The sequence below is a fragment of the Pongo abelii genome, chromosome 15 (assembly GCF_028885655.2).
Source record: "Pongo abelii isolate AG06213 chromosome 15, NHGRI_mPonAbe1-v2.0_pri, whole genome shotgun sequence".
NCBI lineage: Eukaryota > Metazoa > Chordata > Mammalia > Primates > Hominidae > Pongo > Pongo abelii.
In genome coordinates, this window is record NC_072000.2 from 90,181,439 (window position 1) to 90,200,733 (window position 19,295).

The following is a 19,295-nucleotide window of genomic DNA, read 5'->3' on the forward strand; positions in this document are numbered from 1 at the left end:
TTCATTTATCTCATTATTGATAGAGTGTATTTCTCCCCAAATAGTCAAGCTTATGATCAAAACAGTACAACTTGAATTGTCACAACTTGGAACACCTTTTAAGAAACACCTGCGGAAAACTTGTGACAATGAAAATTTTGAACACACTGACCTGTCATTTGGAGAACTCATTTAACAGATTCATTTAGCAAACTGAAATGACATGATCTGTTAGGCTGTGACTGTATAACAACACAAAGTTCACGGCACTAGGGTTTCAAAAAGAATTCAGCCATTTTATTGAAGTAGTCACTTTAACAGCTAAGTGCTTTCCATGGGATAAGGTACTATATTTGTCTAATAAGAATACTGGATAAATCTCATTATGTTTCAGGAGTGCTTCTAAGCACTTTACAAAGATTAATTCATTTAATCCTCATCGTGATTCTAGCATCCTGGTAATATTAGTATCACCATTTTAGAGATGCCTTCATAATTAATTTGTCTTAGGTCTCCTAACCAGCAGTGCAATTCAGATTCAAATCCAGATAGAGATGCCCCACAATGCCTGTGCATATTCACCATGTGGGCTATCTCCCCATGGCTAGCTGAGGCTGTATGTTTTATAGTGTGAGCTTCCGAGCTGAAAAGCCTGGGATCAAATCCCCTATGTGCTGTGAGTAGCCTTGGGATTATATGTAAGTTACTAAATCTCCCTGTGCTTCAGTTTCCTCGTCTGTAAAATAAATATTAATATTAATATATGTAAAACAATAGACTATTAATTAACATGTAGGCAGTATTTATTGATCAGTGTTTTTGTTACCTAATATTTGGCTTTAGGTTAAAAAATAATAAATGATTAAATAATTGAATTTTCAAGTCTGAGTTTTGATTTCACATACAAATGGATAAGAGACAATTGTGTCGAAAAGTTTATAGTTCAGCTGTGTGAGAGTGACACCACATTTCTTGATTTTTAGAAGGGGTATACAGACAACTAGCTTTTTCTGATACCTCCTACTGTGCTGATTTTTAAGGCCTCTTTCTTTTTTCTTCAGGACAATGATGAATCTAGAATATCTAGACAGCCAACTCACAGATGACATCAGTACCTGTGGAAAGCCAGACTCCCTTGAGAATTCAGAGTCTAACTGCAGCTTAATGAAAGTGCAGTTTTCCTGTGTTCCGGGATTTAATGATCCCATTCCCAAGGTCAGTGGATCTCCTCTGATGTTACTAGCTAGCCCTCTCATGATCCTTGTCAGCTTTCCATACTTATCAGCCTATATGCATATTTATAATGCATTTTAACGCATCCTTTGAATGAATTCATGCATTTACTCAACTTTCCATTTGCAGGACCTTTCTCTGATGGAGTGTCATGGGAGCCCTCAAATCAAGGGAGTGGTGGGGCAGAGGTGTACATAGCACCAGATTTAAAGTCTAGGCTTTATTTCAAAGTCAGGTAAAGGGGAGCTAGTGAAGATTTCAGACAGGACATATCTGGCCTTACTTGTGCAAAATCTTGCGGGTGAGACAACAAACAAGGGATCAGGCTGAAGGTGATGCAGAAGTGATGAATGTGGGGCTGGTGGTAGTGGTACTAAAGGTTTCCCATTGGGTGGATGTAGGTTCAGAGCCAGAGAAGGTGATGGCACTTTGTCAACTAAGACTGGGTTGGAGGAAGAAAAGAACAGAATTCACACCTCAGGTGTGGAGGGAGAAGAGGAAAAGTCAGTGTGTGAGGAAGGGGCTACTAAGCTGTTTCATTACTGGGGCAGGAGACAAAGGTGACTATATGTATATATATACACACACACATTATGTATATCCATATATACACATGTATACATATATAATAAAATATGTTTGAATTTATATGAATATATGTATGTTTATATATTTCAAGTAAAAGCAGAACGTTGGATATTATGCAGGCAACGTGAGTCATCTAGTCCTTAAAGTATACCTAATATGAAAATTCTTGAGCTGTCACTGTTTGGGGTTATATTCACCTCCTTTTCTGAAACTAACCTCTAAAACTCTACTGGGATTTAATTTTAAATCTTATACCTAACTTTAAGATAAATTAATATTCAAAATACCTGAAGGTATACTTCTTTTGTAACTTAAGATATAAGATATCTCTATGGCTTTGCTACTGCCTCATCAAACACACCTTAAAAAATTGTTCAACTTTGGGCCAGTCAGGGTGGCTCACACTTGTAATCCCAGCACTTTGGGAGACTGAGGTGGGTGGATTGCTTGAGCCAAGGAGTCCTAGACCAGCCTGGGCATTATAGGGAGACCTCATCTCTAAAAAAATACAAAAAGTAGCCATGCGTGGTGGTGTGCACCTTAGTCCTAGCTACTCAGGAGGCTGAGGGTGGAGGTTGCAGTGAGCCAAGATCATGCCACTATGACAGAGCAAGGCTCTGTCTTAAGAAAAAGATTGCCCAACTTCATAACTTACCTTTTTATCTTCACGTTTCAGAAAAACTTTACTCTCAACTGGTTTTTAAGAGACTTCAATTTATGGACTATTTTTCCTTGAACTATGCCTTACTTCAAATTTACCTTCAGTGTTCATATCTTTGCAACAATGAAATATATACATACAGACACCAAATTATGGGCTGCCCTAGCCAAATTAGTACATCATAAATTGTCTTCAGGAACAACTGGGGCAGCCCAGTACTATTATTATTTCTCTTTTTTAGCTGGACATAGTGAGAGATTTATTGAAAACAAGATATTTTGCAGAAGTCAATTTCTTCTCTCGATAGGTACAAAATAAATACATTTGAGCCCATTTGTTTTTCCAAAATCTAGTTTAACAAGCATGTATTAAACATAGGCTGATATTACACACAATTGTGCACATCTGATAGACATATGAAAATACTAATTTGAATAAAACATGAACTCTGTCTTCCAAGAACTTATACTCTTTTCAGAGAGTTTGCTGTAGTATGATACAAGGAAGTGGGACATTTTCTCAGTGAAATACAAACATTAGATTGAATAATGACTGAGCAGATTTCTGACTTTGGGAATAACATATGAAAAAGTGACTCTGGCTCCTAGGAGAATAAAAGGTTTGAAGGTTCAGACAAATGTTACTTGCCATGTAAGCCTTTCACATTATAGGCTGACAGTAAATGCTCCTGAAAGAAAAAGAAAGAGGCAGGTAGGGAAAGAAGAATAGCATTACAAGGGCAAGAAGGGTAGAAGGTTGGGGGTCATGAACTTAGAGAGAGCTGAGCTTCAGGTTGCTGCTGTTGTTGTTATTAGTATTATTAATAGTTTGGTCTGCTGTTTGAGATAGGATTGATTTTCTGTTCTAAATAAAATTCCCAGCCTGGTGCAGTGGTTCACACTTGTCATCCCAGCACTTTGGGAGACCAAGGCGGGAGGATCGGTTGAGCCCAGGAGATCGAGGCTGCAGTGAGCTATGATGGTACCACTACACTCCAGCCTAGGTGTCAGTGAGACCCTGTCTCTAAACAAAAAAATTGAAATTAAAATTTAAAAAAATTAAATACAATTCCTCCTGGGATCAGCATAGAGCTGATTTTTTGTTTCAAATAAAATTCCTCACAGAATCATCAGGTCCCCATGTATTTAGAACATAAAATCCCTGAAGCCAGGATCCCATACCAAGCTCTCTCACCTGCCGGAGACTGGAGTCCTCCATTCCCTATGCTGGAAGCACATTCCCCTTGCCTCGTTCTGATTTTACCTTTATATGGCCTTTATATGGAGATATGTATATATACCATTATATGGATTGCTCACAGGCTCCCTATACCCTGTATGGGTAATTTTCTTTTTCTTTTTTCCTTTTTAACCTTGTTTTGGTAAGTCATCCTTAAAATTCCCATTACTCGTCTCCAGCTTCGTTGAAACACACAGCAGATGCTGGATATAACTTGATTCACAGTTTAACCAATTTCAGAGCTGAGTCTTGACTTCTAATTAGTCAGAGTGTATAAGATATTTTTATTTATCCTGAGGCATAATGACACAAAAATAAAGCTTTAAAAAAAGCGTATATATGCACCCAGACTGAAGCCCTGTACTGGGGTCCTGCAGTCTCTAATTCCCATAAGTGAGAGCAAACAGGAACGTGCTCTATAGTCTTACTGCATTACCTTCAATGCAGTTGGAGGAGGTATCTTTACTCCTCAGAAGTCATTTGGCCTAACTCTAATTAATACTTCACCTAATCTTCTAGTAATACCACTAATTGTTCACAAACCGGCAATTTAATCAACACTCTGCTAACAGGCAAAGTTTTTTTTTTTTCTTTCCACTTTTTTTGTGCTCTGACACAGTGTGAACTTAGGCAAGTATGTCCCAATTGCTTTGTTTCCATGTAATTTAACAGCACGACATTATTTTCTCATAAGAGGTGCTTTGAATTTTTACTGCTAATGAATAAATTAACTAAAAAAGGTTAATCTGCCTACATGTTTATGAAACATTATGCAAATCATTCTCCGAAAGGTTTAATGGTAATTGAAAGCGATTGGAAACCATGGTACATTTCCCCCAATTTTCATTTATTTTTTTTAAGTATACAGATTTTTACATTTTACAGATGTGTATGTAGAGGGGATTTTGTGAGTCTCTGACATCATCCCCGCAGGTTAAGCATGTTAATGAAAGCAAGTGGGGCCTCCATTTTTGCTCAGGAATGGAATGGACTTTGATAATTAATTTCAAAGCAAAGCCATAAATATGAAAAGAATTGGTGTGATTAATATTATTACAGTGCACAGCAAAGGAAGTGATTATGTTGAGACTCTCAATGTAAAGCTTTGACAAAATGGTTCTCGCATCAAGTTGCGTACAGTTTATAACCCGCTATTCACTTTGGAGGTATTTTCCATGAATGGCACAGGTGTTGAAACCTGAAAAGAGTGGATTACTAAGTATGGACGTGAGCGTCACTTTGAGAAGAAACTTTTTCCTAAATAAAGGCCTATTTTCCCCATCTCACCCTCCTCTCTCCTGTAGGGAGGATGGGCTGACTCATATGCTGGTAAGGGCATTTTTAGAAAGAAAAATGTGCATGCCTCTGTGCATGTGTGTGTATGTATGTGTGTGCGTGTGTATGTGTGTGGGCGTGTATGTGTTCAGAAATAGCAAAAGGCATGCATTGGGGGTTACATCCTAAAAACATTTTACTACTTGATCCTGAAAGTCTTCACTGAGAATCTGAAGCTATGAATAAGTAGCTGATGGGCCTCTGTCACAATTTTTTAAAACTATATTGCATAGGCTGGGTGCTGTGGCTCATGCCTGTAATCCCAGCACTTTGGGAGGCCGAGGCGGGTGGATCACAAGGTCAGGAGTTCGAGACCAGCCTGACCAACACGATGAAACCCCATCTGTACTAAAAATATAAAAATTAGCTGGGCATGGTGGCATATGCCTGTAATCCCAGCTACTCAAGGCAGCAGAGTCGCTTGAACCTGGGAGGTGGAGGTTGCAGTGAGCCAAGATCGCGCCACTGTACTCCTGCCTGGGCGACAGGGCAAGACTCCATCTCAAAAAGAAAAAAAAAAAAAAAAAAAGACAAAACTGTGATTCTCAAACTTTCCAGTCTCAAGACTTTTCACATTCTTAAAAGTTATTGGGGACCCTAAATATTTAACAATGGGCTCTCTAGGAAGAAAGAAAAAGGACTGATACGTAGCATTTGCCTATCTGTACTTAAATCAGGGCCATAACGACAGACTTCAAGTCACCAACTTGAGGGTACTGAACTAGAAATTGTGAAGAGATTCACACAGTCAGCTCCACCAGCTAGCGTGGGCTGGCTCCAACATATTAATACAACTGTTCCCATATTATAAGTTAAAATTAACAAATGTTAGAATATTTATTTCTGTACTCATCTGAGAAGGCTAGAAAAAAATGGAAGAGAGAGGCCTTTGTCCAAAAAGCAGAAAAATATATTAAAGCTACTGAAATCAAAATGCCTCTTTCCTTTTGTGGTTTTTTTTTTTAATTTGCCATTTAATGTCATTATAAGTAAGGAAAATGAATTTTGCCATTCATCTTTATGTTGTGCAATGTCAGTTTTAAATGCAAATAGAATAATAAATGTAGTTGTACAATGTATATTTCATAGCTCATAGTACATATGTATTTCATTCTTACCAGAACAGCAGAAACAGCACAAAACTAACTCATAACTGTTTTTATTTTACCTCTTGATATTTTACCAAGATTCTCTATCTTTGCCTTACGGATTTGTAAGGATTGAAAGGAAAAAGAACACCCTATCTTTTGTATTCCTTTTGTGTCATCATTTCAGTATAAGTGTTTGGCTAACACAGGGAAGTAATAGAAGTAACAAAGGATGTGGTGAGGCTCTTTGGCTATTAGTGTTTCATAAAAGGTTATTGCCTTTTGTCTGCATTTAAAGGAAATTCTGGTTCAAAGAGAAAGCCTGTCCTCTTAGGGATGTCACTGACAGATCTCCCACCCCTCAACGCTAGTCTTAGTCTTAGATGTAGTTTGCTTGTCTTGAACTTGCCTTGAAACTAATTGAATCTCAATGCATTGTGGGTCTCCCAGAGCTGTGTTCTCAGGGGCATTGTGAATGCTCTGTAGCAATAGAATCACAAGGAATGGTGAACATGTGTACTGCGTGTATGTCCTCTGCTCAGGCACATGCTTTATTTTCCTATTGGACTTCACGTATAAAACACAAATTCAAAGACAAAAATAAGAATTTCAGGATGGCGACAGCAGAGCTTTAAACAAAGCGTGGACCCTTTCTGAGTACAGGGCCCTCTGCCACTTCCCTGGCTGCACACCTATGAAGTCAGCCCTGAAAATAGCAATAGCAAAATCATTCCATGTTACTGTAAATATTTTCATAAGGAATAACTGTGTTTTTAAAAAGTATAAGAAAAGTTACATTGTTTTGCACTTTTGCAAATATCTTTACTGTCTAGTTTAATAGAAGACAGCTGGGCTCTCATGTTGACTTCTGCATTCAATAGGTTGGAATACGTTGTTTTGGTTGAGCTATCTGAAGAATATCTGGCCTCCCACAGACATGTGGTTGGACAAAGTCGAAGTATTTTACTATTTAGAAAACTGTATTCTTTTTTATTTTTATTTTTAATTTTTGAGATGGAGTCTTGCTTTGTGGCCTAGGCTGGAGTGCAGTGGCAAGATCTCAGCCCACTGCAACCTCTGCCTTCCGGGTTCAAGCAATTCTCCTGACTCAGCCTCCTGAGTAGCTGGAACTACAGGTGCAAGCCACCACGCCCAGCTAATTTTTGTATTTTTTTTTTTTTTTTTTTTTTTTTTTAGTAGAGATGAGGTTTCACCATGTTGGCCAGGATGGTCTCCATCTCCTGAACTCATGATCCACTCACCTCGGCCTCCCAAAGTGCTCGGATTACAGGCGTGAGTCATCAGAATATTCTTATTTGAAATTATACTAAAACTCAATGTGGTAGTTTCTTAGAGGTTAATTATAATATGCAATCTGATACCATATTAATAAATATTTTTATTCTGTTGAATTTCAATCCATTAGTGTATCTTGCACTTTGAATAAATCTTTACCCATACATGATTTTATAACAACATACACTGTTCATTGGAAAACATTGGCTCACTGAATTACATAGATCTTACAAATTTTGGCCCATTTTATTGTGTGATAAGACAAAAATAATATTTATGAATATTGCCATCAGTCTTAGCTCACAGTTACAGATACAAGTTTTCAAAACTTATAATAATTTTCACTTTTTAAGCTCAAATTTTATCATTGACAACAAATGCTGTCAATTATTTTCCTTTAAATGACAGGTTGAGGCTTCATTCATTTTTGAGAAAATATCTGCCAAATACCTAAGTCTGAATAAGTATGATTTGTTAATCATTTTTCAAGTAAAAATTACATACCATGAATTTTCAGAGGTTAGTTCAGCTGGCAATGTGAAAAATTACATAAGCATTCTTGCTTCAGATGGTGTAGACACTAGAAATGCTTTCATCACGCTTCTCGTTTCTTCACACAAAATACAAAAAGACATGGCTTACGGGTCCAAAATGGATAATATTAACAATTTTTACTAGTTTGTGAAAGATATTTTGTGAAACTTGCTTTCAGTTTTACCCTGTTGGTATAGAGGTGAATGATGCAATGACTAGCAATGCAGTTAGGTGTCATTGCCTTCGTTTGTGTCAAGGCCTCAGCAGTTTTATCCACCATTGTTTTTGTACCACTGGTGCAACGGTCAACACACTGAAAAAGGAAAATAACAGATACTATTATTTTACAATTGTTTTTGACATTGTGGGCACCCTGAGTGGATCTGGAAAATTCAGAAATCATACATTGGGAACTGCTGGTAGGAAAATGCTGCAGTAGGCGATTATACTCTGCCACTTGACAGAAATTTGCCTCTGGGTGTCACTTCCCCACTCTGAACCTCAGTTTCCTTCTCTACTAAGTGAGGACAATCACACGTGTTCTGCCATCAAAAGATTTTCTGTAAGGATCAAGTAAAATCATGACTCTGAAATCAAATTTTGAAAGTCTAAAGACCTTTGTGTTTGTCTTCATTTCCTTAAAATCACTATCGGTTTCTTGTTGCTAATATTAATAACACCTATATCTGAGTATCAGTTATGGCCCACGCACAGCATTAGTCACCTTTATAACTATTGTGCCTTTAATGTTCACCACAATTCCTAGTTTACGGTAGTCAGATCTGGGATTTGAGCAGAAACCTGTGATTTTTTTCGTGACATCATAAAACTTTAAATGCTGGCACCCATGTCGAAAGAAAGAAAACTTGGGGTAAGAACTAGTTTGACTATAGGATTTAGTTTAGAGGTCTCATTCCTAAAATGACTGAACCTTTGAAATCTATAAATAATAATTACAGAACTGCATTTATATGCAGAACACTGTACTGAGCCTAGATACAGATATCGATATAGGATTCCTCTTCAAGAAGTTAACAGCGCAAATAAAATATGCAGACATTGCGTCTCAAGCTTTATACAGAAGAAAACAAGGCAAAACCATAAGGCAAAACATAAGGCAAAAACAAGGCACCAGAGAGCTTTGGTAAGAGATCTCTTGCTGTTTTGATTTAGTATTTCTCAAAGTTCTTGTTTGTGCAACTTCTATGGAGAACAAATCTGGAATTAATTTATTACTGAGTAGTTACACATGAGTAACACAGATTTCGCAGTAAAAACATTCCTATCATTGCCTTGTCAGCAAATACTAGGGTTTTAACACTTGCAAATGCACCAACAAATATGAAATATGAGAAGCAGAAAAGGCACAGTAACTGGAATATCAAATGCAACACAAGTGTAATCACTGCCAGGTTGTAATTTACCTTATTTAGATTCACGGTGAGTCAATGGAGTTTTAGGGAAGCTTCTCTGAGTCTCCTAACACAGATACTACTACTAGAGTCTATTTTACCAGAAACAACTCCCTTCCTCAACACACAGCCTCCCTCCCACTACCCACATTATTTTACATTATCTCCGTTGAACTTAACCACCAACTGAAACTGTATTAAAATTTCATTGAATTTGCAGCGTCTTTAATTATAAGACATTTCTTTATTTTGAGTACACTTAAAATCACCAATTACATTATATTCTTTTATTATTTAAGTTTTAAAATTTTATTTTGAAAAATCTTTCTAACTTGATTATGTTTATAACATAAGTAAAATAAATATATATTTATCTTAATTTCCAGAAAATATCATCATCTTGTGCTATTACAGCATTAAAGATATAAAATTTCTTTTTATAAAAGGTTTCACCCTTGTCTCTGGGATTCTTTCGAAGGCCCTAGTACCATTCTATAAGTGTTAAGAATGGTGCTTTTAAAATCTTACCAGAAGGTGTCAACAGAAGATTTGAAGACATAAACTGGGATTTATATTCCTTCTTTAAATGGTTTTTTAATGATTCATGGACTGACATGTGAAGGGGCTGAGGTTGTCTCTTTATGCCATCAAAAATAACAGCCAAGGTAACATATACATAGGTCATAACACATTACCACTGCAACCTGGGCTACCATAATTAAAAGAAAGTATTCCAATTTCAGAGATGTTAAAATTACCAGAGAAAATGAAATACAATATTTTTAAGTTTTCAACAGGTGTAGTTTCTTTCTTATCCCACTGCAATATAGCTCCATGAGGGTGGGGCTCTATCTTTAATTTTTATCCGTGCATTAGGTAGAATATTTCTCAATGCATACATTAAATGCACACTTTTAAAATTAATGATGAATACAAGCTGAACACACTTGAAAGCCTTACAGGAATATGGAACTATGGAATACTTCAGTAAACAAGGGCCTATTTAACCAGAAAGACTTCTGACTCCCTAACCTACTCTGACACTGGCTATGTGACATGGCATGAATGTTGAAACATTCTAAACTTCGAAGTGGAAATGAAAACACATACCTTGTGGGTGATGATTTGTACGAGTTTTGACAGAGTATAGGGTAAACCTCAGTACAGGGTCTAAAGGTAGTTTCTGCTAAAGAGGAAGCATATGGCTTTCTCATCACTTTCTATCTACAACTAATTGCAGCACCATGATCAGAATTCTTGTTGTGATGAGCTTTTTCCAGACCCTCACAATCTACATGATGGTGAAGGAGAAACCTCAAAAAAAATGGATCTCTTTGATTTTCCACATCTGGAGTTTTCTTTCTTCCTTTCCTCCATTCTAGTAGCTGAAACCAGGGTGGGGGCGGTGGGGGAGGGAAGAAAAAAAGATAGTCCTAAGAGGCAGGGCACAGTAAAGACAGAAAAAAAAAAAAACCCCTAATTTATTCATTCTCTACAACTTGAAATAGAAAGTATATTGTTATTATTTTGATGAGTTGTAAGTTTGTGAGGTCCCTTCACAGATAATTCCCCAAATCCTTGCTTTGAAGGTATCAGTGTCATGCGGTAACTGCTTCTCTGAAGAAAGGAGTCAGGTGGAGTTAAAGTTTGGAAAGAAGAGTTGGTCTTTATATTGCAATTTTCACCTTGTGCCTGGAAGCTTATAGCAGCTCAAAAGAAGTCCTACAGAGCCAGTAATCAAGAGTGAAGCTGAGTAGGCTTTCAAATTAAACCAGATTTTAGGTAGGAAATTAAGGTACAGAATGTGATGGCATTCCATGCAACTCAAAGAAAGATTCAGGGCTGGATGTAGCATGTGAAACAATTTTCAGGTTGTATTACCTAACTACTTGATAATTAGTCACTGTCTCCAATGCATTATTTGTATGTATATGTTTAGCTTGCCAATATATCTCATTATAACTTGTAAAATTTTACCAATGTGCTTGGAAAGAATAACGTATGTATTAAATATTTTATAGCACTCTTATTTTCCCACTGATAACTACTTCAGAAACAAATAGGAAAGAAATTAAAAGTCTTATTTAATATAAGTTGGAAACAAGCAAAGGGGCTCCTATGATTGAGCCAAAGTGAGTTCAACATTATATACCATAATATCAAAGGAGACTGTGAATTCAGTAGAGTGTTCTAAAACCATAAAGGTAAAATAAATGAAAATATTTCATTTAAATGTTGAAACCCTCAAGCATAGAAAGCATGTTAGTAATCTCAAGAGAATAGATGTCAATGTTGCAACTTTCAAGAAACTGGATAGATGGCAGTATTGTTAGAGCACGTCTATGACATTTGTTTTTAATGGCTAGAAGGGATTTTAGTTCCAAACTGAGAAATAGTCTTCAAACAATTCACTAGTTTGTGTTTAATTTCACATTTGGCTTGAAATATTCTATAAATTGCATACCATAAAGGTGCATGTTTATAAGGGAGAAGTGTCTTTTTATGCATAAATATTGCTTTCCCCAAACTTAATTCTGTCATACAAATATTTTGAAAAGCTTTTGTTGATTTTTCCACCATCCCTTTGCAGTCCTCAAGTCATGGTGGTCTCAAAATCCAGGCCATTTAAGTGCCTGCTTTATTTTTACCTAACACATTGGACCACGCACAGTCTAATGATGTAAGAGAATAGACTAGATTCATGTCTTATATCAAAATAAACTCTTTAAAAGAATATGAGTTAGATTTTCAAAAGAAAAATTACAATTTTCCATATCTTTTTTCTTTAATGTCTTTCTATAACTCATAAAACCATGAACCAATTTGAATGTTTAGCTTCCCTTCTGGTTTGATTTCTTTCATGCCAAGTGATACCCGAGGGAGCATTTCACCTGGTGCTATAATGGGAAACTTGGCAGACCTTAATATATCACTGCACTGTTTTCCTCAATTATATACTTTTTTCCTTGTGTTTTTTGGACATATTTCAGATGGTCTTGACCATTAAGTCTCTGTAAATGAATATTCTTCAGAAAGTTACTTTTAAATATCCTTGCATAGCAATTTAATAGCCCCATGATAGACCTTATTACCAAGATAGACAAAATTACTGGTTAGTTAGTGTATAAAGATGTTGTGTAGAGATGAAGCTTGTTGAAATTACTTGATATGGATATGCTAGTTAAAACAAACAATTGAATTTTCCATTCTCTGTCTACTTTTTAACTTAATTCTTGAAGGGCTTTGAACAGCAGAGTGACATATATTTTGAAAGACAGGACAAGACAGACTATCTAAGGAAATGGCCAATGTTGACTTAAAGTCTGATATGGTTTGGCTATGTCCCCACCCAAATCTCATCTTCAATTGTAACTCCCACAATTCACATGTGTCATGGGAGGAACCCAGTGAGATTGAAGTATGGGGACGGGTCTTTCCTGCGTTGTTCTCATGATAGTAAATGAGTCTCACAGGATCTGATGGTTTGAAAAGGGGAAACCCATTTTGCTTGGCTCTTATTCTCTCTCTTGCCTGTTGCCATGTAAGACGTTCCTTTCACCTTCCACCATGATTGTAAGGCCTCCCCAGCCACGTGGAACTATAAGTCCAATAAACTGCTTTCTTTTGTAAATTGCCCAGTCTTGAGTATGTCTTTATTGGCAGTGTGAAATGGACTAATACAAAGTCCTATGATAGATAATGAATAATGGTTAATGTGAGGTGTTTCTTTTTTTTTTTTTTTTTTCCCGAAGTCTCACTCTCGTCACCCATGTCAACCAGGCTGGAGTGCAATGGTGCAATCTTGGCTCACTGCAACCTCTGCCTCCCAGTCTCAAGCGATGCTCCTGCCTCAGCAGGGATTACAGGTGCCTGCCACCATGCCTGGCTAATTTTTGTATTTTTAGTAGAGATGGGGTTTCACCACCTTGGCCAAGCTGGTCTCAAACTCCTGACCTCAGGAATCCACCCACCTTAGCCTCCGAAAATGCTGAGATTACAGGCCTGAGCCACCATGCCCGGCTGTGAGTTTTATTCTCGGCTATTTTATATATTGTTGGCCTTATTCTATCACTCTGACATTTTTGTTCTACATCTTTATTTACTCATTTATACAGCAACTATTTTGAATATCCATTATGTGCCAGGCAGCATCTCATTTTAAGGGAGGGGAACTAACTATAATAAAACAGGGCATTTAAAACGTGTTGAAAATAATACCAAGAGAGAAATGCACACTGTATATGAAAGTCTAGAGGGAAAATAATTAACCCAGACTTCAAAATGAAGAATGATTCCCTATGAGCTAGGAGATCAGCAAACTTGTTTTCCAATCCCCAGTCACAACCCTGCTGAACAAAACAGGATGTAGCAAAGAAATAGGCTAAAACCAGCTAGGACCGAAGGGGATGGAAGCAATCTCTAGTTGCCTTTATTGCTAATTATACGTGAATTATAATGGATTAGCATGCTTGAAGACACTCCCACCAGCACTATGACAGTTTACAAATGCCATGGCAACAATCTGGAAGTCACTTTATATGGTTCCAGGAACTCCCCACCCTTTTCCAGAAAGTTTGTGAAAAATCCACCCCCTAATTAGCCTATAATTAAGAGTGGGTATAAAAGCAGCTAGCCAGTAATCCAGGAGTCATTCTGCATATCGGTCATTCTGCATATGGGCTAGCACTAAACTGTCCTTGGAGAAACTATTTTGCTGTCCTCTGTTGCTCTAATAAACTTCCTTTCATTGTCAGCTTGCTCTTCAGTTCTTTCCTCAGCAAAGCCAAGAACCTCCCTGGGCTAAGCCCCAATTTTTGGGTTTATTTGCAACATCCATGAAAAGTGACAGTCACACTGAAATTTAATGTCCAGATAAGAGTTACGACTAAAGATAATTAGCATGGGGGATATTTTAAGCACATGCAGGACCTTTTGCAGTAAAATAATTATGGATCAAGGGGATGGATCAAGCATGTTTCAGAATATTTTGTTCTGCTCTTTTAACTGTCAGTCAATTTATTTTGGTCATCTTCATAGTTATCAGCTAATCCTGCAAATTCTAAATGCCTCTCAACTTCCCTTGGATATGTGTATAATAGAATACTATTAATTCTTTTTTTTATTATTATACTTTAAGTTTTAGGGTACATGTGCACAATGTGCAGGTTAGTTATATATGTATACATGTGCCATGCTGGTGTGCTGCACCCATTAACTTGCCATTTAGCATTAGGTATATCTCCTAATGCTATCCCTCCCCGCTCCCCCCACCCCACAACAGTCCCCAGAGTGTGATGTTCCCCTTCCTGTGTCCATGTGTTCTCACTGTTCAATTCCCGTCTATGAGTGAGAACATGCGGTGTTCGGTTTTTTGCCCTTGAGATAGTTTACTGAGAATGATGATTTCCAATTTCATCTATGTCCCTGCAAAGGACATGAACTCATCATTTTTTATGGCTGCATAGTATTCCATGGTGTATATGTGCCACATTTTCTTAATCCAGTCTATCATTGTTGGACATTTGGGTTGGTTCCAAGTCTTTGCTATTGTGAATAGTGCCGCAATAAACATACATGTGCATGTGTCTTTATAGCATCATGATTTATAGTCCTTTGGGTATATACCCAGTAATGGATGGCAGGGTCAAATGGTATTTCTAGTTCTAGATCCCTGAGGAATCACCACACTGACTTCCACAATGGTTGAGCTAGTTTACAGTCCCACCAACAGTGCAAAAGTGTTCCTATTTCTCCACATCCTCTCCAGCACCTGTTGTTTCCTGACTTTTTAATGATTGCCGTTCTAACTGGTGTGAGATGGTATCTCATTGTGGTTTTGATTTGCATTTCTCTGATGGCCAGTGATGATGAGCATTTTTTCATGTGTCTTTTGGCTGCATAAATGTCTTCTTTTGAGAAGTGTCTGTTCATATCCTTGGCCCACTTTTTGATGGGGTTGTTTGTTTTTTTCTTGTAAATTTGTTGGAGTTCATTGTAGATTCTGGATATTAGCCCTTTGTCAGACGAGTAGGTTGCGAAAATTTTCTCCCACTGTGTAGGTTGCCTGTTCACTCTGATGGTAGTTTCTTTTGCTGTGCAGAAGCTCTTTAGTTTAAATAGATCCCATTTGTCAATTTTGGCTTTTGTTGCCATTGCTTTTGGTGTTTTAGACATGAAGTCCTTGCCCATGCCTATGTCCTGAATGGTAATGCCTAGGTTTTCTTCTAGGGTTTTTATGGTTTTAGGTCTAACATTTAAGTCTTTAATCCATCTTGAATTAATTTTTGTATAAGGTGTAAGGCAGGGATCCAGTTTCAGCTTTCTACATATGGCTAGCCAGTTTTCCCAGCACCATTTATTAAATAGGGAATCCTTTCCTCATTGCTTGTTTTTCTCAGTTTTGTCAAAGATCAGATAGTTGTAGATATGCGGCATTATTTCTGAAGGCTCTGTTCTGTTCCATTGATCTATATCTCTGTTTTGGTACCAGTACCATGCTGTTTTGGTTACTGTAGCCTTGTAGTTTAATTTGAAGTCAGGTAGCGTGATGCCTCCAGCTTTGTTGTTTTGGCTTAGGATTGACTTGGCGATGTGGGCTTTTTTTGGTTCCATATGAACTTTAAAGTAGTTTTTTCTAATTCTGTGAAGAAAGTCATTGGTAGCTTGATGGGGATGGCATTGAATCTGTAAATTACCTTGGGCAGTATGGTCATTTTCACGATATTGATTCTTCCTACCCATGAGCATGGAATGTTCTTCCATTTGTTTGTATCCTCTTTTATTTCATTGAGCAGTGGTTTATAGTTCTCCTTGAAGAGGTCCTTCACGTCCCTTGTAAGTTGGATTCCTAAGTATTTTATTCCCTTTGAAGCAATTGTGAATGGGAGTTCACTCATGATTTGGCTCTCTGTTTGTCTGTTACTGGTGTGTAAGAATGCTTGTGATTTTTGTACATTGATTTTGTATCCTGAGACTTTGCTGAAGTTGCTTATCAGCTTAAGGAGATTTTGGGCTGAGACAATGGGGTTTTCTAGATATACAATCATGTCATCTGCAAACGGGCAATTTGATTTCCTCTTTTCCTAATTGAATACCCTTTATTTCCTTCTCCTGCCTAATTGCCCTGGCCAGAACTTCCAACACTATGTTGAATAGGAGTGGTGAGAGAGGGCATCCCTGTCGTGCCAGTTTTCAAAGGGAATGCTTCCAGTTTTTGCCCATTCAGTATGATATTAGCTGTGGGTTTGTCATAGATAGCTCTTATTATTTTGAGATACATCCCATCAATACCTAATTTATTGAGAGTTTTTAGCACGAACTGTTGTTGAATTTCGTCAAAGGCCTTTTCGGCATCTATTGAGATAATCATGTGGTTTTTGTCTTTGGTTCTGTTTATATGCTGGATTACATTTATTGATTTGCGTATATTGAACCAGCCTTGCATCCCAGGGATGAAGCCCACTTGATCATGGTGGATAAGCTTTTTGATGTGCTGCTGGATTCGGTTTGCCAGTATTTTATTGAAGATTTTTGCATCAATGTTCATCAAGGATATTGGTCTAAAATTCTCTTTTTTTGATTGTGTCTCTGCCCGGCTTTGGTATCAGGATGATGCTGGCCTCATAAAATGAGTTAGGGAGGATTCCCTCTTTTTCTGTTGATTGGAATAGTTTCAGAAGGAATGGTACCAGTTCCTCCTTGTACCTCTGGTAGAATTCGGCTGTGAATCCATCTGGTCCTGGACTCTTTTTGGTTGGTAAGCTATTGATTATTGCCAAAATTTCAGCTCCTGTTATTGCTGTATTCAGAGATTCAACTTCTTCCTGGTTTAGTCTTGGGAGAGTGTATGTGTCGAGGAATTTATCCATTTCTTCTAGATTTTCTAGTTTATTTGTGTAGAGATGTTTGTAGTATTCTCTGATGGTAGTTTGTATTTCTGTGGGATTGGTGGTGATATCCCCCTTATCATTTTTTATTGCATCTATTAAGTCAACAAGGATACCCAGGAATTGAACTCAGCTCTGCACCAAGCAGACCTAATAGACATCTACAGAACTCTCCACCCCAAATCAACAGAATATACATTTTTTTTCAGCACCACACCACACCTATTCCAAAATTGACCACATACTTGGATTCTTCTCTCTTTTTTTCTTTGTTAGTCTTGCTAGCGGTCTATCAATTTTGTTGATCTTTTCAAAAAACCAGCTCCTGGATTCATTAATTTTTTGAAGGGTTTTTTTTTGTTTCTATTTCCTTCAGTTCTGCTCTGATTTTAGTTATTTCTTGCCTTCTGCTAGCTTTTGAATGTGTTTGCTCTTGCTTCTCTAGTTCTTTGAATTGTGATGTTAGGGTGTCAATTTTGGATATTTCCTGCTTTCTCTTGTGCGTATTTAGTGCTATAAATTTCCCTCTACACACTGCTTGGAATGTGTCCCAGAGATTCTGGTACGTTGTGTCTTTGTTCTCGTTGGTTTCAAAGAACATCTTTATTTCTGCCTTCATTTCGTTATGTACCCAGTAGTCATTCAGGAGCAGGTTGTTCAGTTTCCATGTAGTTGGGCAGTTTTGAGTTTCTTAAACCTGAGTTCTAGTTTGATTGCACTGTGGTCTGAGAGACAGTTTGTTATAATTTCTGTTCTTTTACATTTGCTGAGGAGAGCTTTACTTCCAAGTATGTGGTCAATTTTGGAATGGGTGTGATGTGGTGCTGAAAAAAATGTATATTCTGTTGATTTGGGGTGGAGAGTTCTGTAGATGTCTATTAGGTCCACTTGGTGCAGAGCTGAGTTCAATTCCTGGGTATCCTTGTTAATTTTCTGTCTCATTGATCTGTCTAATGTTGACAGTGGGGTGTTAAAGTCTCCCATTATTATTGTGTGGGAGTCTAAGTCTCTTTTTAGGTCACTCAGGACTTGCTTTATGAATCTGGGTGCTCCTGTATTGGGTGCATATATATTTAGGATAGTTAGCTCTTCTTGTTGAATTGATCCCTTTACCATTATGTAATGGCCTTCTTTGTCTCTTTTGATCTTTGTTGGTTTAAAGTCTGTTTTATCAGAGACTAGGATTGCAACCTCTGCCTTTTTTTGCTTTCCATTTGCTTGGTAGATCTTCCTCCATCCTTTTATTTTGAGCCTATGTGTGTCTCTGCACATGAGATGGGTTTCCTGAATACAGCACACTGATGGGTCTTGACTCTTTATCCAATTTGCCAGTCTGTGTCTTTTAATTGGAGCATTTAGTCCATTTACATTTAAAGTTAGTATTGTTACGCGTGAATTTGATTCTGTCATTATGATGTTAGCTGGTCATTTTGCTCGTTAGTTGATGCAGTTTCTTCCTAGTCTCAATGGTCTTTACATTTTGGCATGATTTTGCAGCGGCTGTTACCGGTTGTGCCTTTCCACGTTTAGTGCTTCCTTCAGGAGCTCTTTTAGGGCAGGCCTGGTGGTGACAAAATCTCTCAGCATTTGCTTGTCTGTAAAGTATTTTATTTCTCCTTCACTTATGAAGCTTAGTTTGGCTGGATATGAAATTCTGGGTTGAAAATTCTTTTCTTTAAGAATGTTGAATATTGGCCCCCACTCTCTTCTGGCTTGTAGGGTTTCTGCCGAGAGATCCACTGTTAGTCTGATGGGCTTCCCTTTGTGGGTAACCCGACCTTTCTGTCTGGCTGCCCTTAACATTTTTTCCTTCATTTCACCTTTGGTGAATCTGACAATTATGTGTCTTGGAGTTGCTCTTCTCGAGGAGTATCTTTGTAATTCTTATTTAACACTGCCTGTGACATTTTCTGCCTTTTGAGGAAGGAAGAAAGGTGTCAAATTTATTTTGTTGGCAAATAATTTTGTATTACTCTGTAAAAAGAAATTGGTGGGTAGTAGAAAGGAAAGGTTAAATCTGCAATCTTTCACTATTTCTTCAATG